Source organism: Diplotaxodon limnothrissa, linkage group LG17, assembly GCF_057381915.1.
Source record: "Diplotaxodon limnothrissa isolate DT_005_m linkage group LG17, D_limnothrissa_male_GT1.1, whole genome shotgun sequence".
NCBI classification, from domain to species: domain Eukaryota; kingdom Metazoa; phylum Chordata; class Actinopteri; order Cichliformes; family Cichlidae; genus Diplotaxodon; species Diplotaxodon limnothrissa.
This window is the reverse complement of record NC_140612.1, coordinates 34745252-34770967: the sequence shown is the minus strand read 5'-3', so window position 1 is coordinate 34770967 and position 25716 is coordinate 34745252. Positions and strand designations below refer to the sequence as shown.

Sequence of the window (25716 nt, the reverse complement as noted above, 5' to 3'; positions counted from 1 at the left end):
AGGCAGACATGTGACAAGTGTTAATTTGCTACAGCTAAGTGCAATCATATAAAATACATAACATTAAATGCATACAGTCAGTAGCAGGAATGCTAAAAAAAAAATGTCTAAATGCAAGACGAATTGTGTGACTAAGTTTTATCAGTAGATGGCACTATGTGATCATAGTAAAATTCATGTCAGCACAAGTTATTTCCACTGTAGTCTCCCTTAGTGTGATAATGAGTTCCAGGCGTACAGTTAGCCTTGTCCACAAACAAGATCATTACAGAAGGAAAAGGTAATATTAATATTTCTTCTGTGTACCTAAGACTTCCTGTGCCAGTTACCTTCATCAGAAAGTTGTTTTCTGTTTTAAAGAATGACCAGTAGGTGGCGGCATACCACCGTCACAATTCCACGAGACTGCTTTTCCCTTCATGTCCTCATCATTTTGCAGATGCTGCTTCCTCTAATTCACGTTTCACGGAATATTTAGTTGCAATAAAGATTTTTAACACAAACAAAAGCACAAAACGGTAGAAAAGACTGTGTGCGTATACCACACAATTACTGGAACAATCCCAGTTTATATTACATCAGACAGATAAGTGTCTAATACTGTATTTTTTCAGATGATTTCAGAATATAATATGGGTATTCCGTGCATACACGCCAACAGGAAACAGCTTTCAGGATAATGCTGATAAGAATAATAATAACTAAAAAATAATGTATTTTTAAAAAATATTTACGTATTTAGTCAGTAATAACAATAATAATGGTAATAACAATAGATCTTTTTTTGTATATTAAATTCACATGGCCACACTACACAGCAACATGTACACATCACCTACAACCGTGTTTCTCTCAATTATTTTTAACATAAATAACACCAGATATATAATCTTTAAATGCACTAATCGCCCTTCTTAAGCAAAACACTTAGCTCTTACTCCTTTTCCTTTCCCACTTGATATTATTCTGAATATTTATTTCTAAGCTATGAACATCGTAGCGTTTGAAGAAAAAAGGGGGAGGGGGGGGATAGAAAGAAAAAAAGAAAGAAAGAAGAGGAAAGACGAGATAGAAGAAAGCAAATCATTTTAACTACTGCTCAGGGTTGTGCTCAGTGTTTGACTGGCTTCGGATCTACTATTAGATGAATAAATACACTAAATTACGTTGTAAAGGTATGACAGAATAAGTAATAATAAAATCCTCCAGTCAAGAATCTGTACATGTTGTCGTATGTTTTTCTTTTGTAAAGTATTTATTCAACAGTGATTTTCTGTATACAGAGTTTAACCTTAAACGTGTTTACACTAAAGCACAATTTTAATAACACTCATAATGATGATGGCGTTTAGGATATTATGTTTTTCACGCACTGGTTTCCAATCATCCTCTCAGTGTAAACACTTGTAGACAACCGCGAATATTTCTATCTGCAAACCTACAATTTAATGACGTGCACGTAAAAACGCCAGCTTTAAAAATGTCACCGCTGATGAGAGAGGTGCAGTTTAAACTCTGGCTCGAAAGCTGCTGAAGATTTTAAGGTATATTTGTTTCCATCGATGCTTTCATTTGCATTATTATTTGTTTAAAAAAAATCCTGTCGTGCAGTTTTATGAAAGTCGGTTAATTACGCAAAATTTGAGAGGAGAAAACACACAAAATGACCTATTCCTTAAAAAGATTCAAAAGGGAAACAGTCACGATTGATGTATGCCGGAGGAAGCTGCTACATAAAAGCAGATCCTCTTGATGAAATATTGCAGGAACATTAAAGGCATATATTGATTCTTTTCTTCAGTTTAATAGCGGATGGTTTCGCACTACTTCTTTGCGAGTTTTAGCATATAAAGTCAAGTTTATCAAAAACAAGAAATGTTGCTTTTTGGTTGGCGGGATCGTCCCATTAGTGGAAGGTTACCGGTTCAATCCCCAACAATAATATCTAACTATGGTGAACGCTTCCTCACACGGGCAGCAGCTCTCCCCGCTAAAATACTTAATAGTTAAACGTTAGCGAAGAGTGAAAAAAGGGGGGGGAGCAAACTTTTAAAAATACTTTTTTTTTGTTTACAGAGCAGGTGGCCCTGACGTCACACGGGGTCGCAGTACGCCCAAAAATAACAAACACACCTCCGCGAACAAGCAAGTGCCTCCCCTGGGGGGGTTCTAGTCCCAAATATACTACTTGCTTGCCGGGTTGCTGCCTGATGTGTGTTTGAATCGTAACGAAAGAAAGAAAGAAAAAAAAAAAACAAGCCGCTTCTTCTTCCTCGCATTGCGCGTCATTCAAACAGGACTCAGTATATTGCTTTTCTCTCTGTTGCATTAGTAATAACAGCGGCGTTGACGGGAGACCGCAGGAGAGAGAGTGTGTGTGTGTGTGTCTGTCTCCGACAGCGGTGCCCAGCGGAGGAATATTTGAGCTTTTTTTTATTTACTCTGCAGCTTGTTGTTCATTTTCTCTGCGTTATGGTGAACTTGGACAGTCACGTGCGAAGACGGCTGCAAGTGTAGAGGACGACGGTTTCTCACCTGGCGTGTCCACTTTGACTTTAGGGAAATATACCTGCCGTTTCTCGTGGTAAGTTTTCCTGCGCAGGAGCGTATTAGTCTCCGAAAACCTTTGACTATTTTTTCTAAACCTCTCTGTCCACTGCATTTGAATTAGGAAGTGAACCGCTGGTTGTCAAGTTTTTGCTTTTTGTTGGGTTATTATTTACACGTTGCGCTCGGAGTTAGCGAGCTGCTTTGACAGATTTCCCTTAGCTCGGTATTCGCTTAAAAAAACTGTTAGGACCTTTTGAGAGCACTGTCCAGTCTTTGCCTGCTCTGAAAGCTGAACGCTGATTTTTTTTTTTTAAGTGCGACGATATAAAACAAGTTGTTAATTTTCTAACACATTTATTCCACATGTCTAACAGAATTAGGCTATTTACCGATTTTTATTCACCGTTATGTGATAAATTAAATATTTAAAAATTAATTTAAAAAGTTTGCTCCGAAACCAACCAGCTCAATTCTTTTGTTTCTTTTTTTGGTATATATATATATATATATATATATATATATATATATATATATATATATATATATATATATATATATATATAGTCTTCACTAGAGAAAAATAAACAAAAAACTACATAAAGGACAAGTATCTACATGAATTTAATTGGAAGCTGTTTTATTTTCCAGCTGAATTTATTTTTTATGCAGCTACCTACTACGTTGTAGTAATTAGTAAAAAAAGAAGGAAACTGTGATTTGATTTGCATCTTATTGCAGCTTCTGTGTGTAAGATATGAAGTCAGTTTAATTCTTTTTCAGTGCAATCCTTTAGTGTTCTAGCCATATAATGATATCACATATGACTGGTGGTTTTAAAACCATGTTCCACTAGTGCTCAGTTATATTTTTCTTTAAATACCACTGTCACAGCTTCTTAAGCTCAAAAGGTGCATTTAGATTTAATGATCCTTTACCTGCATGACTGCTGTCTGCGTTATCAATATCTACGATTAATCAGCTTACCGTAGTTGCATGCTCCATTTTTATATTCCATCTTTTTTCGTTGTCCAGAAACAGACAGGGGTGTTGGTAGTGTATTGCTTTTCATCATGATAAACCTCCAATTCAGACTAATTTCTCTAAACATTACAAGCTCCTAAAAAAATCTTCTGCTGGCCTCCTCTATTTCACACTCCCTGTCCCTCCTGTCTTGCAATCAAGTGTGGCCCAAAAATCAATAGATGTAACTTTTTTTTCCCCTCTCTTTTGGTAAAGAAAGGCTAACAAGGCACTGGGAGCTGCAGAACTCTTCAGGCCTGTCCTCTGATCAGCTTTCACCCCTGGATTAGCTGGATCGACCTTACTTGTTCAAGCCGCAGGGTGCACAGGTGTTCCCTCCTCAGTTATGCAGGTGTGGGCCAGTTCCCCCCCTCACTCAGCAGCTCTCACTCTTCAAAGGCCAGGCGGCAATAAATGCCCCTTGTGAAATATGTCAGCGACAGCGCACAATCAACCTTTGTTGAAATGCCCCTGTAATTATTTCTCAAAGTGTGTTTAAAACAGACTCTTGTTTACTTGTTGTTTAGGTGTCCTTGCATTTGGTAAGTGAGGCCACTGGATTTTGTAAAACAGGATGCATTCTTCTCCTTCCCTTACCCACTTAAGGCAGTGGGAGAGATGCAGAGAGACCTGCCATTAGTCTCCCTTCAAGACTGACCGTTGTTGGGAGCAGCGCACTTATTACCCCGGCTCTCCCCACTCTGCGTCCATTTTTTGATTGCAGCATTCATCATTGGGTGGTCGTGCTCTACATTATGGTAATAGGAAAATGAATGTCCTCCACAGGATTAATGTGTATACCCTGTCATATGTTTCAATCATTTATCAAAATTAAGATTCGGCTTTCAGCTCAATGAACGCTGGTTGATGCATGATTTTGTCTCAGATATGAGAATTGTTGCTTCTAGCTGAACTCAAGTAGAAAAATCCTTTGTGTTTATTATTATTTTTTATTCTAATACTCCTGTGGAAACTTGCACAGTTTCCACAGTTTTTTATTGTGCACTGTGCAAAATAAAAAAAGGGGGTGGGGGGGTTTGATTAGAAGAAAGTGGCTTTTATACACAGATCACATCAGTGTTGTTTTTGGCTCTTTAGATAATGAAACACTCATTTTTGGATTAGTGTTTGAATCGCACCATCACCCATCCCCCAGTACCACTGTAATGAAGCAGACTGTTCACTCAACCCTTGAGGTGTTGGTGCTTTTCTTTTCTTTTTTCTTTTTTTTCGGGGGGGGGGCATGCATGGTTAAGAAATTTGAGGGAGTGGCGCACTAGCAGCATCACTTATCTAACCTCGTCAGTGAGCCCATCCAGTGTGTTTTCACTCAGCCCCTGTTACATAAACTTAAAGGTGATTAAATGGCATGTGTTCAGGTTATATCCCTTCATAGAAATGTTTCTATGACAACCTCCGTACCTCCGTGCAAGTTAAAGCAACCAGAAGTGATCACGTCCGTCCCCCCCTCCCCGCTGCACTTTGGTTCCCTCCCCCTCCAAGTTAAGAATGGAATTTGTGTTGACAGTTTTGGCCTTTAATGGCACTTTTGTGCCGCGCAAAAGTATTTGTTTACCAGGATCATATGCTGCAAGCTGTCAGCTTTGGAGAGATTGACTTCTTAAGATAAAAGAGTGCATTACATGCTTAGGAGGCCACTCTTTTGGACTGTAATTATCCACATTTCAGTAATGATGTTTTGTGTGTCCCAGTTACTAAGAGTCTTGAGACAGCTCAGACTTTTTTAGTTACGCTCTGGGTCACTTCTTAAGCCCAGCTAGACACCGTTGTCGACGAGGAACGCTGTGACTCTTTGGCTGGAGAAAGCTGTGTAGGGTGGGGTCAGGGGATGTGGATTATAGAGAGATTGCAGGCTCCTCACACAAGGGTGAGTTAATAGGGAAAAGTTGGTAACATACTCACTGACCATTTGATTTTTATGCTTGCTTTCCCAAGTTAAAAAGATTATGTGGCTATGCTGTAAATTGACTTTAATCAAAACAGTCACGTATCAAAATGTCCTGTAAAGATTGTTTTTGCAAATATTACTACATCTTACGTCATCATGTATCCCTCCAAGGGTTGTAAAACTCACAAACAGATGACCACACTCCACAAGCTGAGATGTGTAGTTTTTTGCTGGCGTGTATCACAGTGTGTCTGACTCTAAATGCAAAGAAGCATTCATGCAAAGTTATAAAACATTAGCTTTGTGTACACAATCTTTCTTACAGTTATGAAAAATAAGTCATGCTTTTCATAAAGTTTAAATTTCTCCTCTTGGCTGTTCTACTCTTGACCGTGACCTCATATATTGTAGTCTTCCTTTCAGCTGACACCAAGCTGCAACCTTCAGGGGTGAAAGATGGAAGCCAGCACGGATTGCCAGAAACTGCAGTTCCTGTAATAGCCACTTGAGGCTGTCTCCAAAAGCGAGTCAATCTCCACAGACTCCAGCATTAAATCGCTGAACTCTACAGCCTGGTACAAAAGCATTTTATTCATTCTCTTTAGCTTATTTCCAGCTTTTTGGGAAGATTAGGTTTTTGTTAGAATTTATCCATTTAAATGTTATTTAAACTGCTATGAGCGACAGGTAATTGGAACGGTATTTCACTTTTCTAGTCCTACCACTCAAAGGTGGGTGCTGACAGAGGTGGATAAATGCTAGCTGTTTGCTGATTCAAGTCACTAACAGTACCTTCCAACCATGCAGCCTTTTGGAGCCTTTTTAATGCAGTTAGCTGACAAATGATATGGATTGCTGTGTTGTTAATTGTACTTTCAGACTTTCCAGGAAGTCTCTTTTAAGTTTGCTGAGTGATGTTCTAACATTTTATTTGTATGTTGTTTTTCCATTAAATAGTATACATCTGTGTCTGTATGATGCATCCACGCAGTCTATGGATGCACCTTGACAACCAAGCTTCCACCCACTCATCCAGATGTGTTCACTTCTGGTTCTAAAAAAAGATGGAAATGCAGGATTCAAAATGTGGAGCCCACAACGGGCGATGTTGGTTGTGGCCACATACAACCATGGGTCCATTTGATAGCAGCCACAGACCTTACATGTTTTTATATCCTCAGTTTTTCTTTCTTTCTTTTTGAGTTAGCAGTTGCATGTTTACTGTGTGGCCAGTGTGGTGTGAGGGCATGACAGCTTTTATTCAAGTCACGGTCAGATGGACGATGTCCTCATGTGAAAAAAAAAAAGTGTTGGTTTTGGGGGTCTTGCCCTGAATTAAAGACAGAAGGTCACTCATGGTAAAAGGCAAGGTCACCGTTACTCAGACTGCATTCAGCCATCAGCTTGTCACTTGTAAACAGTGAGGACTGAGGTCCACTGAGGTTTAGAAGGTCTTTATATATGATATGTTAATAGAATAATGATTATTTTAATTAATTTCACAATAGAAATGTAAGAAAAAAGAAAAAGAGGTTAGGTTTCATAATGCCTAAGTTGGTTTTTACCTTAAATAAATAAATAAATATAGTATTAGTTAATGAGTGTACAGTTGTAAAGACTGGGCTTTATAGAATGGTTTGTATTGATGGGTTTTATCCTTTTTAGAAACAAAAACACACTGTGCCTCACAGAGGAAACAACCTTTCCTCTTTACCCTAAGAGACACAGAGAAAAAGGGAAAAAATGTTTATTTCAAACATGTTGTGTGTGTAGGGGGAAAAACATGAAAGAGAGGGGGGGTCATGACAGTAACAATTTTTGACAGGCACATTAGGCTGCAGAAAGAGCATCCAGCTCGGGGCTGAGGGCATATGGTGCTGCCTTCTGCTGGCATAGCTCTAGAACAAGTTACAGCACTCGTGCAGGGTCACGACTGTCTCAGGTTTGTTCCTTCTGTCTCACCCGTCTAAATAAAAACAGGGGGGAGAAAAATGGTAGTGGGGGGTTGGGTTGCGGTGGTGTTGAGCATGCTGGGCATAGCTTTGGTGTTGTACACTAGCCGTGTCTTTCAGCAAAAGGACAAAGAGAATGTTCCCAGTCAGGCCCCTTTGAGTCAGGACATAATTTGGTCAAAACGTGGAAGGGAGACGTTTGACATTTCCAGAAATGCATCGCTTTAACTTTGGATTGTTTCGCCACCATGCACTCTCCACCACAGTTTTTATTTCTGGCAATGCGAATGTAAATCTGCATAAAACATAATAGCAGTTATCAAGTTCTGAGCAAGTACAGCGTAGTGCTTTTCTCTTCTTTCACCATCTGAACACCCGGCTCGTGCTCCTGGATGGCAATCCCTAATCCTACTCTAAACAATGGCCATGTTTTCACCACACAGGCTCTTCTAGGTTTTCTCCTCTGTAATGTGGAGAGGATGGACTTGGATATTGTGGAGGATGACGCAGGGCTTTGGTTTGAAGGCAACAGATCGGTGGGAGGGTAATTACAGGCTACTGTGTGGCTCTTTGGATTTTCCCTGGATCACAGCTATAGGCCATGAAGCTCAGCCTCAAATGCAACTCTCTGAGAATGAAGTAAAATAGCCACAACATATGGACCCAACAAAACAATGGTTTATTTTTACGATTTTTGATGAGTGGTTTTTAATTTAGATTGTCACTCCTGGCAAGGAGCAGGGCAGATGGTGCAGACTTTAGTGCCCATCAGAGCCTAAATACCTCCAGGCAGCTGTTGGCCATAAACTTTTTTTCTCTAGCATTTTCTCTCTTTAACACGGCTCGGGTCAAGAGGAGTCAAACCTGTTACAACACCTGTTTCTGCATATGCAAATCTGTTGTTTTGTCATTTCATTAGGCAAGGCGAAAAGACGGGGGTCCCTTGTGGTTGCAAATGCGACTGGCACTGGGCCCAGTTGGCACGCTGCACTGTAGAAAGACGCTTGAGGCAGGGTGAGGGGAGGGAAGACGAGTTTGGTTTCTGTAGCACAAGCGACTTAACCATTGGGTTCCTTTACATCACAGCTCAATTTCGGGGTGGGCTCCTAAAATTTGGGGACAAAGTTGGACTGGATGTAAGGAGGGGGGAAAGTTCCACTCTCTATTTTATATGTATATCTTCTCTGTAAAGAGGATCCGAAAGTGAATGATGAAGGAAGGCAAAAATTGGCACACGTGTGGCTGGCACGCGCCACTCGCCTCCTTCACCCGGGATGGGGTGGGGGTACCCCCCCTCAATATCCTCTCCTCTACTCCCCCTTCCCAACCTCATCCCTTCATCATCTGGCGCTCTCCCGCAGCGCTCGTCTCTTAACCACATGTGCCAGTGCAGGGCCTGCTCTTGCTCCGGGGCTAATTGTTCACTGGTAAAACTGCATGCTTGTTGGTGGGGGTCTCCCCTTCAACCAGGCATAGGGATACAAAGCAGGGTGGCGGTGTGTTTGAGAGCGTGGGGTGGGATGGGGGGGCTCAAGATCATGATCTCTTCATGCAGTTTATTTTTCCCATATAAGTCTGAAGATTGTCAGTTGTAATCCTGCCTGTGTGCTGAATGCAACAAATACACCATGAAATTAAAGGTTATTGCAGGAGCGTAATGCAAAAGCTCTGTTTGAGATTACCAAAGCTGTTTGCAGACTTGCAGAGGATGAGAAGTGGGGAAAACACAGTATGTTTTCCTTTCCTGTGTTTGACAGTTTATGTCTTCCTTTGATCACTGGATTGATGGGTCATTTTAAACAGATGTTTAGAATATTCAGACTTCCTTTCATTACAGTTGTTCAAAAAACCTTTAAGGCATTACAGTTACACTCACACTGAATGTATCTATCAACATTTCAGATTCCAAATTATTTTAAAATACAAATTTGTATTTTAAGTAGTTAACCTTGGTGTGTTGTCACTGAATTCAGTGTAGCGTGCTCTCTTGAACTTTTTTACAAGTGCCTTCATCAGCGTACACTTAAGAGTTAGATGGATGGAAAGACCCAGGACTAGTGCCTTTGCTGAGTTAATCTCATCTGATAACTGCTGTCTTCCCCTTCCTTCTCCTCCTTTCTTTTCTCCCACTCTCTGTCCTCCTCCTTTCTCTGCCATGGCTTGGTGGGTCTGATTTGTAGTTCTGCTCCTCTCTCACAGAAGGCATTAAAGCCAGGCCCCACAAGCCCCCTCTGATATGGGAGAGTTCATTAGAGATGTGCCTTTGATGGGCAGCCTTTTCATGTGACTACCGGTTTTTCAAATACCTTGATGTAGAAGCTTAAGAAGCCATTGTGCAGTAAGCCCTCCTTTTGATGCGACTTATTTAGATCTGCATAGTAAATCAGGGGGGAGTAAATAACCAGCCAGCAGATGGAAGCAAGGAGATAAGGCAGCAGCGAACAATCGCATTTGTATTTTGTTATGATGTTGACAGCAGCTAAAATTCACTAATCTAGAGCCACTGATCTGCATTTCAAAGAAATCTCATTTAGCAGCGGGGAGGATAAAGTTCCTCTCATTGTGTCTATTTTATTGCATTCTTCGCTAATTTATCTGCCCACAGATTTAACGTGCAGGGCTTGGTGGTAGGAGCCGGCGTCCGTGCGTTGCATAGGGGGTCTTAAATACTGTGAAAGCGGTTACGTCTAGACTGTGAGCTGAGGGTAATTACACGTCTGACCATGAATAGAATGAGTTTGAAGACTCATCTTTCTTCAGGCAGGCCTGAATTGCTCGACTAACACTGATAAGGAGCATTTGGTCCCCACAGAAATATTGCCAGTGACTTTCCATAACGCCCCCCCTCTCTTTCCAACACCAAGGATGGTATTTACTTTTAAGATAAAGTTATTGTGTATAGTAATCTGACTTGTTAGCATAATGTCCTCTTTCATCGCAGGACCCTCCTTTTTCTGATGTGTGGAGGTATTTGTGGTCCAGGTCTTAAATAGTTTATCTTGACTTAGCGCACAAGCACTTTATGTAAATATCAGCCTATAGCATTATTAGACCTTCATGAATAGTTGAATGCTTTTGCCATATTTATAAGTTGATAGAATTTACCAATGGTTTTAGACTTGGCATAAAGACATGTGTGTTATTTGTAAATCCCCACGAATTGGAGGTCATGCAGACTAATAGCATTCCAAATGCTTTTCCACTGAATAAAATATAACATCTGCATGGCCACAGGGTGCTGTGATGATGGAAGTCTACCCAGGAGCAAATGATTTAAGAGAAGTGGGGGGCATTATCTAAAAATTATATTTTATATCTATATTATATCTAAAGTGGCTCCTTAGTGTAGTGGTTTACACATTCGATAACAGGGAACGAATCCTCGGTTTGATCCCAGGAGCCGCAAGTCCTTTTGGGGTTGTGAAAGGAAGGGCATCAGGTTTAAAAAATCGGCCAAATCAAACATGTGGAGATACCTGCTGTGGCAACTCTTTGTGAATAAGGAAGCAGCTGAAAGTAGCTTATCCATATTATATCTAAAATGTGCTTTTTCAGATGTAGTAATCCCATCCAAGTAGATGTTTCACTCTACTTAAATACACATTAAAACAATTGTTATTCTGAAACTTTTCATGTCGGTTTTCCCAATATCCAGTCCACTGGTTGGTGCTCACCCCCCAGTCTTAAACCTTCTTACCCCATTCTTTGCAAATATTGTGCAGCAATATGTGCAACGTTTTTTCCACAAACTCAAAACAGTGAGAAATTATACCAGTTGGCATGTTTTTGTTTTCAGCTGTGCTCTGTGAGCTCCGGGCCTTTTGCACAGTTCAGAGAGCACATTCCTTAGGATTCAGCAGTCGCTGGTTGCCTGTAGGGGTCATTGGAATTCTGGGAGAATAAAAGGGAGAGGAATAAAAAAACATCCCAGGGAGGAACATCCAGGCCATTTTTTGCCCTTCATGCCCCCAGCAGCAGAAAGTGGCCTCTCTGATGCTCCTGGGGACTTGTTGTTAGCCCCTAGTTCTCTAAATGTAATGCATGTGCAATAAAAGTGTCCAGATCAATCAGTAGCTGCAGATATGGCATTGTATTCTTCTTTCAATGTACTTGTGTGATTAACACAAAAATCATCAATGCTAATGGGCTCTAAATTATATGGATACCATAGCATGTGTACTTAGATTCAGACAGCTGAATGGAAGTATATGAGAAATCAATCGTGTCAGGTTAACGGTGTGATTTACTTGGCGTTGAGAGCTAGAGCCTTCCAGGCACTGCGCCTTTTAACTTTACAGAGATTGAGCAGTTTGGGGGCAGGGGAGTGTACTGTATCGTACATTGCCTGTTGGTGCATGCATTTACACACAGATATATACCCACACACATATGCTCTCAGGCTTCACAGCAAAAATCCAGGTGCACTTTGTTGTCACAAAGTTTACTGCCTTCACCTACAAACCTTACAGAAAATAGTTATGCAATAAGCCATCTAGCCCACACTTGTTAGTTCCAGCAATGAATGTTCCTAGGGGGAAAAAAAATCAGTGTGTCATAAAGTAGTTTTGGACTAACAGTGTGCTTTTGTTTTCTCTAATCTCAGAGAGCTGACATTGCTGGACTGCTACCCCACCTGTGACGGACAACAACAGCAAGTTCTCTCCCTGAGGGTAAGTATTTGAACATAGTCCCTTCATGTCCATCGGTCAAAGCATCCTGGACCTTGGGAGGGATTTAGAGCAGCATGTATTTTCAAAGCTCTGTGTTAAAATTAAAAGTACACAGTGCATTCCTAAGGCCAATTAATCTTTCAGAGTAAAACTCTTATGTAAAACAGTTGTGTGTTTGCATGCAATGACTGTGTCTTTGTTTTTAGTCTGTGCTTGATAGTGTTACGGTATTGTTAACCTGCCCGTGTTAGGGTGATTGTAGTGGCTGGAAGAGGTCAGTGGGGCCCCATTCCTCCTCAAATGTAACAAATCTTCATCTTGTCTACCTTGATAGAATTCCCCCTTCACTGGGCAACCTTTCAGTTGTGCCTGTTTGGTTTTCACACCCCAAGGATTTTCAATCTACTCTTACTTAGAAGTTATGATATGCACTATGGCTGACAAATGTGAGCAAGCTTGGATTTCTTTTTTCTTTTTCTTTTTTCTTTTTCTTTTTTTTTTTTACTTTTTCTTTTTCTTTTTTATGCAATTGATGTCTTGATTGAGATTTGTAGCAGAACTAGAATTGAAGAGGGGTTACATTGTTCCTAAATTCGGTATATTCCACATGTATCTCTCTATATTGGTGAACACAGCAGGTGGCAAAAGTGGGACTCCACCAGTCAGACTTTTTCCATACAAATAATGAAATAAATAAATTATGAAATTGAATTTTGTGAATTGGAATGAAGAGTAACAAACAAGGAACAAAAATATATGACTATTAAAAAGCCCCAAAACATTTATTTATGATGTAAATCTAGTTTATTTGCATGTTTTATTCCAGCCTAGTCCGTGTCTTTACTGCATTTTACCTCCTTTCTTCCTCTGCTCTCTGTTTCACCGTCTCTGTCACATTGTGTGCTGAGCTCTGCTAAGCAGAGCTTATGAGAGTAAAGCCAACAGTTTTTCTATCATTGATAGAACAATGTTTGTTTACAATAAAATCACAATGCAAGCAGCCAAACAGAACTTAAAAACATTGGAAACTGTTGCATTAAATTAAATGGAGTCCACAGATCAACCCGTAGCCTCAGATTCCAAATCCAGCTATTTCTAGCTATTTGAGTCAGTTACAAAGTATCTGCTCAATGCATGTCCAGACAAATGCGCTTTTTTGTTGTTTTTTTCGGTGTGCTTCTCATATTTATGGTCCGACATGTTTCTTATTTTTCTTTTTAGGGATGAAATATGTATACAGTGCACCCGTAGAAAAAAGCAGACGACAAACACTGTAAAGTGCAAAGTGGTAAGTGAAAGCAGTTTTCATTGTCCTTGCATGCCTGGTGTTGTGTTTTCTTTCAGATTAATGTGTCCACTGTAATGAGGCACATCAGTCACGACTGCTGATGGGGTTTGGCTTTAGAGAAACAGTCCTGGGTGCTGAAATGACAAATCAGCAGAGCGGGGTATGAGAAAAGTGTACATATCAGTGTATCGTTTTCTTATGGATATATTGGTCATATGGTCTGGAGGGTGTTATTGTGACCTTATTAAAAAGAAAAAGCACAAGTGTTGTTTAAAGATTGCACATGATAATCTGCCATTTTACATAATGCAATAGCCATTTATTTATTGCAGTTAATTAAATGCCACAATTATTCTGTCAAGGCCAAAGATGGAGGAATGTTTGTCTTTTTTGCAAGACAATGCATAAACTTGTTGAGGTGGAGCTATTACATTTTGGAGCCAATCTGGTTCATTTCCAAAAGAAGTAAAAAACTTTTTTCTGTGGTTGATTTATTGTTTGAAGCTAGAAGTTTGTGTCTGTTTGCTTTGAATCTATTTTTAAAATCTATTCAATCCATAACCTAACAGGAAAAAAATAAATTTTTCTTAAAACACCATCTTGGAGTACAGTCTTTGAGGTTAAAATGTGATTAAAGTGTGTGCACATAAGCAAAGACACTCAGCATCTTGGGTGCGAGACCACTTCCACCTTCCCATTGCTTTCATTCCTGAGTGAAACAGAGTCAAGATTTCTTTTTCCACCTAAAAGAGATTTAAACATTACTTCTTAATTTGTCCAGTATTCAGTTAAATCTTCAAAGATGAACTCTTACTGCATATCTGCTAGCCTAAAAATGTCCCTCTAATCATTGCAAAAATGTGTAATTGCCTCAACACTGCAAGCTGCACTTCCACCGTAGACACATATAAAAATCTACAGCAATTAAGCATATCTTTGGCTACTTTAAAGAAGCTACAGCTCAGTCTGAACAGCTCTCTGCGCACATTTCCAGTTTGAAATTGATTTCTTGTCATAGATCAGAGACCTCTTGTCATACCATTTTCAATCCTCAGATGGTTTCTCTGAGCCCGCTAACTGTCGTCCCTGTGAGTGGGCAAACAGGGGAACCTCCACGGGTCTTTACCCTGGGCACTCAGAACAGTCGAGGGGGTAGAGGCAGAAATCAAAGGGACTTGGATCATTCCCCATTGGCAGCCTCCATTGTCTAGCTGATTTGGGATTGGTGGAGAAGGTGAAAACTGCAGGGTCGGTGTGTGGGGGTGGATGGAGATCAGGCAAAGCAACCCTTCTTTTTTTTCTAATCTTTATCCACCATTAACCCCAGTGCCCCCGTGTGTGGCTGAGATCAGGGCCATTGGTCAATCCCCCATTCACTGCCACCCAGAATATTTTAAAGTTAAGCTCCATCGCTTAACAAAAAAAGTCTTACTCATCAAAGGTTTACTTTCCCTTCTTTCCCCCTTTTCCTCACTTTTGCACTCACTCCCAAGGATCTGCTGCCGTTCTTCATGCGCCCTTCTCTCTATGGTCCACTGTTTTGTCTTCACACTTAGGAAAGAGGGAGGGGGAGAAGCTGAAAGTTTTTTGGAAGTTCCCCAGTTTCCATTTTTCGATTTAATGAAGTTTGGGGTAGGGTCTGATTGTGTCATACTGTGAGCAAATTGGAAGAAAAGCCAGTGACATCTTGCCCTTTGCTGAGCTCTCTGATTAGGAGATGTCCTGTTCTTACATTACTTCCATGAAGGAATTATTTTTGCATACCTGACATTTATATTTCCAGCAATTTTTTCCTCTTCTTTTTAACTGGTGTGAATGCTCCATATAAAACCCAGTTTAAGAAGAAGATAGAATTCAGTCCAGGTCCTGTTCTCAGTATAAACACTTTAGATTAATCTCTTTTTCCACACTATACTTTTTTCCTAGCAACTATCGGGTATTTATCTCACTCACATCTATCTAAAAAAGAAATAACTGAGGGTCAGAGTAAAAAAGCAAGAGAGGATGTGGAGATGGAGGATGTCGGGTGATGAGTAAAGAAAAGAAATTGCACGGCGAATGTTTGTCCTGAGTGCACAGTTGCTATGAGAATGAAGTTTGCAAGGAGGCTCAGAATGAGTATTACCATCATTACCTCAGAAGAAGATGGCTCTATTGATCCTCTGCGGTATTCCCCTCTTTTTCTTTCATGCTATCTGTTATCCAGTTGATTATAAATTGCCAAATCTTCATTCGAATATGAACGGATGAATCTGAATCTAGAATATGTAATTTAAGAAATTTTAATGCAGGAAAAAGAAAGTTAATTTCCCTCAGCAAAGGTGGCCTGCCTCAGCATACTTTGGGGCCCTTGCAGTAGTTCTGTATATGTGTGTGCGTCATATTAGATAATACTCGTTGGAAATACCGCATGCAATAGCTTAATTTCTGAAGAAAAGGGAGCAAAGATCTGCTGTTTCAAGTGTTATTCTTTCCTTGCAATTTAATTCAAGAAAATCTTGGGGCGTGGAAGCAGGGCCTGATGGCATCTCTCCAAGAGCCTGAGATTATTGTGAAACCCAACCTGAGGCAGGCATGACATCAGAGAGGCCTGACTTTAGGTTGAACTCCTTATTTCAGGTGGGACGAATTATGAGTGGGCTTCGCTCGCAGGTGATCGTGTCCAGTGAATCGGTCGCACACACTCGCGCATTCTTCTCCCAAGGTCTGAATGCTGATTGTCTTGACAGATTGAACTCGTGTGTTATCACCAAGCTGTCACGCAGCCTCATTTTTCAGCCTGCACAAATAGTCTAAAGTTTATGTTAGCCCTTCCCAGCGCAGTGTTTTATAGGGATATCGCCATCGTGACATAAACTAAATCCTACAGTGTTTTAACCTGCTGATGAGTTCTGTTTATGTAAGGGTCTGCATGCTAAGGTGCAGTACATGGAAATAACTGAGTTGCCAAGAAGTTGTTCCTGAATTCTTGGGAGACACTAAAAATCAAACATTATTTTAAATGTGATTACAATTAACTTTTTGCACGTTAGCTTTGTGAACTTAAGTCTGTCATAACTACATTTAGTTTTTTTTTTTTATTTGAGTGACTCAGTTTTGCTGTTTTTAATTAATGGTAGGATTCCTCTCTATGATAAGACTTTCTCTCTCTCTCTCTCTCTCTCTCTCTCTCTCCCCCCCCCCCCCCCCCCCCCCCCCCCCTTTACTTTCTCTCAAAGTAAAAGTTTCAAATCAAACCACACGGTCACAGCCACTGAAAAAGCTTTTACTCCAGAGGCAACAAGCCAAGTCCTTTGTTCGTAATGATCATTTGATCGCAGCTTGAAAAGGGATACAGGCGGCAGCGAAATCCTACAAGAGCTTGGAATCTGACTTCCTCACCACAAACCACAAGCCTAGACAGTGCAACCGCTACTACCTGGTTGGAGGCGAAATGGGCAAAAAGTATTCATGTGTGTGGAAAAACACACTCACACAGCATGCTCGATTTGGGTCATGGAGCTGACAGACAGTGGAATGTGAATGTGTGTATGTTGACAAACTCCACTGCACTCTGAATGGGGTTTGTGATTACACCTCATCATGCGTGTTGCATCGGTCCTGTCTCCGGCCCCGATCCTTCTCCCTCCCTCCATCTCTCTCCCTCTCTCTCTGCTTTCCTCTTGCCTTCCACTCTCTCCACCCCCCCACACCCCCCAATTTCTCCCCCTCTCACCGCAGTGCCTCTTAGGCAATCATGTGGTCACACTACCTGACTCCTTGCTGCTCAAGAGTGCAGTTGACAAAAACAGCCCGAGGCCCGTCATGTGGAAAAGATTCAGTCGGCACACAGCATACATCCTACCCCCCACCCTACAACTTCTCACTTTCTCCCGCTAAGTAACTGGAGCACCGGGGTGTTTCCTTCTTCTGCTCACCTGTGAAGGAAAATGGCAGGGCTTTCCTCCTGTCTGGCCATATGAGAGAGTGGGTATTTTTGTGTTTGCAACTTTGCAGCCACGGTACGTGGATGCCGCTTTAAACAGCCGTGCAAAAGCGCATGTGGGTGTACGTGTGTGCTTTCCACCCTCTCCCTACCACACTCTGAGAGGTGCAGGCAGTTTCTCTTTGTCTGATGAGTTGCACACCTCGTGTCATGTAACATAAAGCTGGCGGTCAGTGAGAGCTCTCAGCTGTCAGTCAGCTTGGTGGTCCTGGCCTGTCGAGCTGCTCACCTGTGTTTATTGGACAAGACCCCCTCCACATTACCCAGGGAGAACATCTTGTCTCCCCTCCTTTTCTTTTTCTCTTCCTCTCTGCCATGCCTTCTCTTTTATTTTGTCTCTTTTTATCATTCCCTTTGTCTGTCCTTCTTCCTCTTCCCGTTTCTCAACATAGTATCATTTTTGTTTAACTTCTCTCTCAGTCATTTTTTAAAATCCACCCCTACCTCCTTTCCCGAACTCTTCTCCCTACTGTCCTGTACAGTTTATTTTTCTGGCTTTCTTCCCTGTTTTTGCTTTTCTACTATTCTTTTGTTTCCTTCTCTCTCCTTTCCCGCTGTCCGTTTTGATTTTGAATTATTTTGGGACCTCTTTTGTCACTCCTTTGAGTTTGAAGCCAAAGAGGCGGTGGTGTTCATCTTTTCTCTGCACCTGGATGAACACACGCACGAGCTTGCTTGCACCGCCGCTGGATGACTGATTGAAACTTGTGTCTCAAAGTTGCTAATGTTCACTGAAGCATTATATTGTAGATAAAGTAAATAAACTGGGGTACCATGGGAGAAATCTCTGGAATAGACTGCTGAGATCTCACAGATGACACACACACATTCACATGCATGTAGACTGGCAGAGGCTTTCTCTCTTTCACTTACACAAAGACGCACACACTCACACATCAAGCAAATGGCTGAAGAGATGTCAGCGAGGCTGAGGCGTGAGCAGAGCTAGGGCGCGGAGATATTTTCTATGGCTCAGGAATTTCACAAGTTTAATGTTTTTTGAGAAGCTCTCTAGAAAAATAACAGTTAGACTCAAGGATCTGCAGTCAAGTGGTCGATTATATAGCAAGCATATAGCTATAGAGTCTATTGTTAGTATCTATTTTAAGATCTAATGAAAAAACATTTTATTCTTTACTTACTGAATTTCCTAGCAGGTAAGTAAGTCATGCTTAACCAGGTAGTTTTCACATATTTCACAGCGTACCCATAGCCAGAAACCTTGGACTGTATATAAAGGATGGCTGTAACCACCATTATGTCATCCAATGAGTTTGTAAAGTCCAGTTATGAAGCTTTGATTTTAGTTTTTTACCAGTGCCAGATTATTTTTGGAGGGTAGAAGTCGTCATATTACACAAGAACATTTAAGGTTAACTTGGCAGATAATGCTAGTGGGTTTGGTTTTGGTTAAAACGATGAAGGCCATACATAGATACAGATGTTGTTATTTAATGCACAGCAAAATAAAAAAATAACTATAACAATAACTATAACAATAATTTCAACCACAGATTTGTTGTATGGGTGGTACCACAAAGCAACACGTATTATTTGTCAGCTAAGTGCTCCAAAAGGCCCCACACCGCAAACATGATCAAGTGAGTCAAACTAATAAGGCTATGCTAAGAGACAGTTACCAGCTGCAGCTGCCTTTGTCAAAAATCATAGATAGCATATTCCAGTGAAATCAGCCAAAACAATTAAAATGCATAACTTTAAACCATTAATGTGGGAGATTTTCATGTGGCAGTAAGTATTCATTCCTCCACCTTTGGAGCCAGCTTCAAATGGCTTTTTGAGGAACTGCAGGTTCTGGCTTCTTTCTTTAGGCCTGGAGGTTGCTGCTTGGCTAAAAGCTTTTCATCTTCATTTATTAGCACTCTCTCTAGTCTGAACTTTGTAATTATACTTTTCTTTCCAGAAGTTTTTTTTTTTCACCCTTTTGAAAGACCCTTCTGACTTCAGTCAGTCCAATTCGAATTATTTTTGTTGGACAGACTTAATAGCTAGGCTAGTTAGCATATTGGTTAAATGTGAGGGCTGACTCTTTGTGGCTGCAGGGTTTTAAACCAATGTCCACTGAATGATCCCTCAGTTTAGAATACTTGTGAGGTATTAAAGCCACACATCAATAGAGCCCTCCATTCATATTTTCACCTGCTATTATTTAAAACTCTCCTGTATTCAGTATAGTTCCATTCTGTGCTGTAAAGTGGTATTGGTGACATGGTAATACATTTGCATTGTGCCCAATGATAAATACTCTACCAGGTTTTACTCACTCCGCTGCTTCCGAATGTGTCCGGACAGCGCCTATATTGTCAAAGGCACGGGGGTCATTCAAAACTCGGTCTCCTTCCCTTCTGCCTTTTGTCAAATATTGCTGTGCGGGTGATAGTTTTCTCATTTATTTAGTGAATAGTTGGCGGGTGAAAAAGAAAGAATTTTACATTATGGAAATGATGGAATGGGTTATAATCTCCCACATATTCATCACAGCAGACATTGGACCCTTGTGATACCGTCCTCCATTTGGCTATTGTTCCCTTTCTCTTTTCGCATACTGTTCCCCTCAATGGGCAAAGCAGGCTTTAATCCTGTCTCTCTTTGGAATGACAATGTTTACTAGCTATCATTCAATAAGGAGCCAGGAGCACGAGACACATCCCTCTATCACTAAATGCTGTGTGAATGTGCTTGAGCCAGCTACAGAAACACGCTGTGAGCCCACTAAGGATAAAGGAGAGGCTGGCTCTACAAAGTGATTAGACTTTTTTCTGTGTGTGTGTGTGTGTGTGTGTGTGTGTGTGTGTGTGTGTGTGTGTGTGCGGGTTTTGCAACCTTTAAAATCATTTTAGAACTTTTCTTTTACTTGACCCTCTTGTCATCCTTGTACTTAGTGTATACAGTATATTTGAAAAAATAAGCTTAGTGCAGGCTTGACAACACACTGATACAGCACCGTTGGGTAATTATTGCCTGTAAGTAGGGATTAGGGTTGTGGATGTTGACAGTAAATTGGCTCAGAGCATGTGTTAAACACGCCTTTATGTACAGACACCTTCTATTTTCTTGCAAAAATGGAAGGTGACTATTCATAAAGGGACTTTTTTTTCTTTTCTACATCACCCTTATTTAAGGATTGGCAGCACATTTGGTAAATATGTCTTTTGTTGTGTAAAAAAACAAGCGCGGTAATGAGATTTCTAAATATAAAACTTCAAAGAATGAAAAGCCAAACCTTTTTATTGTTTTTATTTTTCTCGTTTCCTTTGCCCTGCCGCACTATTTGCCTTTCAGAGTCTTGACAGCTTTAGAGATTAGTGCCATAGCTGCTAACAATCATTAGTGTGTTTTCACCATTGTGTCATGCACTGTTTTCTACCACCACCAACCCCCAGCTCTGCCTCCTGCGTGTCTCCTGCTTTCGTGCCGAGCAAGGAATGAAAAACAATCGTTATGACCTCCAGCGACCCCTGCAGACGCACAGTCAGTTAAATGGTTTGTAAGACGTTTAATTACCAAATGGTATAATCGTTATTCATCTCATCATTAGATGTATGATATTAAGTGAATTGCCTCCCCTGAGTCCCCGTGTTTCACAGATCAATAGATTTAGATGGAGTTTGAAGGGAGTAGGGGGCTGATTGGGAAGTTAAAACACTTCTGAGGCTCCTGATATGAACACAAGCATTGTTCCTGTGATGCACAGTGGTGACATTGACTCATTTATTTATGCAATTAGCTTTTATGTAGGTTTAATTATGCTAATTTCAATGTCGGCAGACAGGAATGGTATGTCACTTTTTTTAAATGGATTTACAGCTCCTGGGTTTATTTGGTGGTGAAAGGACAAGAAACAATGAATAAGGTTATGGCACCGCAGACTTCCCATCAGCAGAGTGCTTGCGTTTGCACTTTGGGACACTTTGTTGGTATCGTGCTTTGTTTGAAGGCATTGTGGAGATTGCTAATGCAGCGTGTACACCTCTGAGGCCCAGTAGCCTGCAGCTTGATATTGCCTGTATTCCCAGTGTGAATATGGCTGAGTGGTGATCGGGGACTTGCTGCACCAGAAGCTGCTATTCACTGCAGCAAGCACTACTAGCCTGAGTTAATTGTCCATTATCTGCTATTATCTAAGCTCTCCCTCTCCCTTTCTCTTTTATTTTCTCTCACTCATGATTCTAGCCATCACCACCAGTTTCACTCAGTATGCTGTATCCACTGCTTCTTTTTCCCTCCCTACTCTAGCAACCTTATACCAATGGTGTAGTCAAGTCCTGGCAACTGAGTTCAAATAGTAATAATGATTCCCTTTGTTCCTGACGTACCTCGAACAGGATTCTGAACATGAAGTCAGCAAAGCACCATGTTTAATCCTTGTCTTATCGTCTCACTAGTTGAGTGGGAGGTGCTGAACATTCTCATTCAGAGTACACATTTGTGGATTATTTATTCTTAAAAGCATGCAGAGGAATCCAAATACATTTGAATTATACTTTTTTTTTAAGTATAAAGTTAAAACGTGTTCAATATGATTAACAGTGACAAGCTATCATTTTGACAAGAGAAGCAATCTCTTATCCTGGATAAATAAATCAATTTAATTAAAGTTTATCAAAGAATATCAGCTTCTTCTTCTGGTTTCTCTTTGATGACATGATAGATCTGTCTGCAAAGGTGTTTGAGGAATCCTCAAATATTTCACTTGATGGCACTGTTTTCCTTTTTGCTCCAGCTGAAGCAACAGGGAATGTTTTATGTATGCTGGGCACAATGTGAAAAGTCTGGCTATGCCACAGATACGTGTCTTCCTCTTTCCTTCTGTCCCTGGGCACTGAGAAACTGTCAGAACATTGGCAATAAAAAAAATAATAAAATAAAATGTGCACTATATTATTTAAAAAGAAAAATATCCCACAGATAAAATGGTTTGAATCTAAGTACGCATTGATCCAGTTACTAAAATACTTTATTAAACTACTCCTTGTTGTTTTTGCTTCGCTGTTTAAATGAATCCACATGCACTCCAGTTGTGTTGCTATAAATTCTTCTACTCATTCCAAGCAAGATGATGCACACTATAAGACATTCCTCAAGTTAATTTCTTTCCTTGATATAGTTTTGTCCTTGTACTCAATTAATCACCACATACTGCTAGACTGCATATTAGACCTCACCATTTACTAATAGACACTTTTTTAAGGCTTTCATTTACTGTATGAAATTGCTGATTAGAAAAATGTGGGAATCTTGTATGGTAATGTACAGCTCTTCTTGTGCAATTTATTGCTGTAAATGCCAAGACCTTTGAGGGGCAAAACATATTAATAGAAAGCTACTTAGAAGCCAATACAATATTTTTTGTATTTTTATGTTTTTTTCATGTGATGTACTTGTAGTTATGCAGTGCTTTTCTGGTCTTACTGACCACTCAAAGTGTTTTGAAAAGTGCTTTTTTTCAGTCAGTCAGACTTTGGTGTCAGTACACTCAGTGCAAAATCATGTGTCAAATTCTGTCATGTCATTTGTCAAACCCTTAGAAAAGAAATTAGCTAATAAGTTTTAAATATTCCCAGGAGATGGTTCACCTTTGGGAATGTACATTTTTAAGTCGACACAATATTAACTCGTGTTTTTCATTTTTCTTTTTAATGTTTAGACTTACTGTTGCTAATATTTTAGATGAAACTCCTAGAATTGTATTGTGTAATGAATTTCTTCTCATTGTTCAAGAGTGACAAGACACTGAATGTAGGGTTCATGAATAAGGTCAAGCAAACTGAGGATTTTTAGGGTTATGAATGATGTGTTTATTACAATATTTAAATCATTTTACAATAATATATAAAGAATGTTATATAATATATGCATGCAACCAAATATCTGTCAGTGCTAGATTGTAAATTGTATATTTGTTGGTATAAATTGTGGTATTACACTGTAAAAAGTAGTTGCCAGTTCATACCATTATTTAACAGGGATATTTCTTACATTGTAGTTATGAGTTGAAAAAAATAAAAAGTATTCAAGCCTAAAACTGTAGTTAAGAGCGCTCCACTCTGGCCACCATTTGTCCATTAGTTTTCCTGTTCTCTCACACAGAGTGAGACTTAAGCTGAGTTTAAATAGGAGTTGGATGGATGGATTAGAGGTGTGTGGGGCGCTGGGGGATCAAGATCATATTAAGTGCTCACAAAGCAAATTGCTCAACATTAAGAAGTCTTGATCTGGTGGTCCTGCTTCACAAGCAGCCTGTAAAGAAGCAATATATCACAGTAAAAAATAACTACAGCTTGTATTTCAGCATCGTGCGCATCATAAATAAAGGTGTGCCACGTATAATTGAGGCTCGTGCACGGGGAACTCGGCTGGAGATGAGAAATGGAAATCTGTGTACTGGTAAATAGATAATCACACAAAAGTAATTGAGGTTTTCAAACCCCAATCTAGTCTGCCAGCATGAGCTCGTTTGCATGTTAATCACGTCAGTGATTTCCCTTCATCACAGGGAAGTCCGTGCACACTTCCATAACCAGCTTTTAATTGCATTTAAAATGTCACAGAGGTGGAACACATGTAATTTAGCCAGAACTGTGTCCAAATTAATGGGTACTACTGAGACGCTCCATTGGACAGGGTTGGAAATGAGAGAGGCTGTCCATTGTTTGGGTCTTTATTAGAGATGCCTCAGTCTTTCCGTCTCTCCACGATAACATCTTTACAGCACCTTTTGAAGTTTCTATCAAGACTTCAAAATGAAATCTGACAAGCATTTTGTGAACGACTTAACTCTACAATAGATGCCAACTTCTTGCAAAAAAAAAAAGCCAAATGGATGGACATTAAAAAGATGGAAAAAGGAAACATCAAAGGAAGAGAACGCAAAGTCAAAGTGTTAGGTTTTAAATGGAGAAAGAAAGGGAGGAATAGTTTATTTTCTTTCATCACCAGGTGTTCTTTGGCGTATAAATTACCAAGATGATGTTTCCATAACACAGCTTAGGGCACTCTAGAGAGGGGAAACCTGCAAAACAGACCTATTTAATTTTTCATAGAGGTGGACCATCAGGAGCAATAAGCCAATATTCCTCTTCACCTTTTCCAGATGCCTTCTACACCACTATATCTTACCAAAAACCCAAGCCCCTCTTACTTTTGGATTTCATTTTTTTTTTTTTTTTAAGAAAAAGTTCTGCCGAGACCTACATGAAAGGAAGGAACTGTTGAAATGTTAATTTTACCATCTGCTGTTGAGGTCTGCTACCTTTGTGTGTGTGTGTGTGTGTGTGTGTGTGTGTGTGTGTTTTCTTTTTTCCTGCCTTCTTTAATTCCCAGTAGTTCTGTTCTGTTTCATGAATGTGCTGCTATTTTGGCTGTTTGAAGTCATGGGGTTTCTGTGAGCGTGGCTACGACTGGCTGGAAAATACAATGCCACATGGCGGATGGTGGAGACTGTCCCATTAGTTTCCTGTTTAGAGCCCTGTCCCTCCTGGTAACACTGCTTCTTATACCAGTCCCAAGGATCCAGTTACACTCCCATGCATGCCCAGCTCCAGCACACAGTTTGTCCGTCCCTCTTGCTGACTCGGGCTTGCCCTCGCTCCCTCTCCTTCATGAGTCTGCACGTCTTTGGGGACCTATTTAGTCTGTTTATCTTAATGCTGAGGATTTTAATCACTCGTTAACAAGACCCCTAGCACCTTTGTCCAATAAAAGGTTTTTCTCCCTCTCAGCACACGTTATTGGTAGTTTTCCTGTAAGCTCTACAAACCCCCGTCGAATCCAAGATGGAAATGAAATTCTTGACAGCAGTATTTCCCCATCTTTATGTGTCCAGCCTTTTCATCAAAAAAGTTGACACTTTTAAAAGCAAAGACATATTGCCAAGTTTGCTGTAAAGATTTTGCCAAATGGATAGATTCCATTGTGAGATTTGATAGTTGGCAATTAGGGTGAGACATCCTGTGTGCAGAGTTGCTTAGCATTTTCCTTGGCCGGGACCAGATTGTTTAGTCTGCTCTCATTGTGAGCTGTTTCTGAGCTGCAGTTGACGGTTGTTTGCAGAGCGCTGGGGGAAAATGTGAGAGGGGCCAGTGCCTTTCTCTATTTATTTATTTTCCCCGTCCTTGGAGCTGGAATCTGATTTGTGTTCATGTTTCTCTATTCTCTCTGAGCGGTTTTTAAGTGTGGCTGCTGAAATCTAGACTCTGTATGACCTCACTGCGCGGCCTGTGTTTCATTAATGACCAGCCCTGTGGTTTGGGGAGAGGAATATTTTTCATATGACACCGCCTTGCATTAGCGCGAAGCGGCAGCTGCACAACCACAAAACC

At 40.4% G+C, this 25716-nt stretch overlaps 1 protein-coding gene across 2 annotated transcripts in view; it reads left to right on the top strand.

Moving 5' to 3' along the window:
• The first annotated feature begins 2195 nt into the window (after positions 1-2195).
• Positions 2196-25716, top strand: part of foxp2 (forkhead box P2) — a 100331-nt gene continuing 76810 nt past the window's right edge. The window contains exons 1-4 of one of the 2 annotated variants that reach the window (XM_085375358.1): positions 2196-2584; positions 5903-6054; positions 12035-12101; positions 13323-13389. The gene's annotated coding sequence lies outside the window, so the exon portion shown is untranslated. The remainder of the gene's footprint in view (positions 2585-5902; positions 6055-12034; positions 12102-13322; positions 13390-25716) is intronic. The other variant, XM_085375359.1, reaches the window with a different exon arrangement.